The sequence below is a fragment of the Mastigoproctus giganteus genome, chromosome 10, assembly GCF_048544385.1.
Source record: "Mastigoproctus giganteus isolate SK-2022 chromosome 10, ASM4854438v1, whole genome shotgun sequence".
Lineage (NCBI taxonomy): Eukaryota > Metazoa > Arthropoda > Arachnida > Uropygi > Thelyphonidae > Mastigoproctus > Mastigoproctus giganteus.
In genome coordinates, this window is record NC_143584.1 from 222539744 (window position 1) to 222541438 (window position 1695).

General features: G+C 48.8%; 1 non-coding gene across 1 annotated transcript; it reads right to left on the reverse strand.

Moving 5' to 3' along the window:
• Positions 1–511: 511 nt before the first annotated feature.
• On the reverse strand, positions 512–601 carry TRNAY-GUA (transfer RNA tyrosine (anticodon GUA)). The gene is given in 2 exon segments: positions 512–547; positions 565–601. It is a non-coding gene; the product is annotated as a tRNA-Tyr (tRNA).
• Positions 602–1695: the final 1094 nt, after the last annotated feature.

The following is a 1695-nucleotide window of genomic DNA, read 5'->3' on the forward strand; positions in this document are numbered from 1 at the left end:
CCCAAGATATGAACGTAAGAAAATAAGAATCGGAGAAATTTCGGGCGCATGACCGTTAATTAAAGCAAGATCTGCCAGAGCAGAAGACATTGTTAACTTTCGTCTGTTAGTGTCACACTACAGGGTGGTCACACTACAAATGTCACAGTACAGGGTGGGTCACCCGGAATATTTATTTATCTGCCCAAATGTATTAGATTTGTGTGTTTTCTGGTCAATTTGTTTTGCTAGACGAAAAACCAAGTTAATGGGGGGGGGGGGCTTGCTATCTACCCATGAGACCGACTAACTCAGCCAAGGAGAGAAAAAAGCCATTGGGGATTCGAATTCGAACCTTTTCCATCCCGTGTGCGGACGACGATTACGATGCATCGTACCACACGCGCAAATTGTAATAGCGTATTAGTTTGTTTTAGATTTTATTAGTATTACTATTAGCCATACAGAGCAAGGAAGCCACAGGCTTATGCTGCACGAGTCAAAAAAAATATAAAAAAAAAAAAAAAAAACTTCCGTCGAGGCGGATTTGAACCACCGACCTATGGATTTCAGTTTCTTTTACAACTACAGTCCACCGCTCTGCCAACTGAGCTATCGACGGAACACGACATGGTGCGGTTGGATTCGAACTGAAGTCAAACTGTTTCAAAGGCCAAGTGCCTTAACTTCTCTGGGACACTCAAACATTTTTTGAATATATGCACCGATGAGCCAAAACATTATGACCAGCGAGTCGTTATGCAAATCGAAGCAAATGCAGGTTTTTATACCGTGTTCCAACCGGCGCGTGCGCTGGTTGGGACACGGTATAAAAAACACCTGATACTGAGTTCCGCTAATCAGTGTTACTCTTGTTCTTCAGATGGGAAAGGCAGCGGTCTTAAGCGCGTTTGACAAGGCCAAATTGTAATGGCCACATGACTGGGTCAGAGCATATCCGAAAAGGCACGGCTGGTGGGATGCTCACGGTCAGCCGTGGTTAGTACCTACCGAAAGTGGTCCGAGGAGGGAAAACCCACGAACCGCAAGCGAGGTATTTGACGACCACGGCTCATCGATAATCGAGGTGAGCGAAGGCTCTCCCGGATGGTACGTGGCAACAGAAGGGCGACTGTGGCGCAACTTGCCGGTAATTGGAACGCTGGTGACGGGAGTAATGTGTCACAACACACAGTACATCGAACCCTGCTGAAAATGGCTGCGTAGCCGCAGGTCGCTCCGAGTTTCCATGCTAACCACGGTTCACCGGCGACAGCGCTTACAATGGGCACGCGAGCATCGAAACTGGACCTTGAGTGATTGGAAGAAGGTCGTGTGTTCCGATGAATCACGTTTCCTGTTGCACCATGTGGACTGCCGGGTACGTGTGCGTCGTTTGCCTGGGGAAGTGATGGCGCCTGGATGCACTGTGCCACGAAAACAAGCCGGTGGAGGCGGTGGGCGATGTTCTGCTGGGATACCCTGGGTTCAGTCATCCATGTGCCGGACACTCTGACGTCTACCACTTACCTAAACATCATTGCTGACCAGGTACACCCTTTCATGGCAATGGTCTTCCCCTCTAGCTGTGATAATGCACCATACCACACCGCCCGGATTGTTCGAGACTGGTTCGCGGAACATGAGGAAGACTTCCATGGCCCTGGCATCCAAATTCTCCAGACATCAATCCCATCGAACATCTGTGGTTTGTGT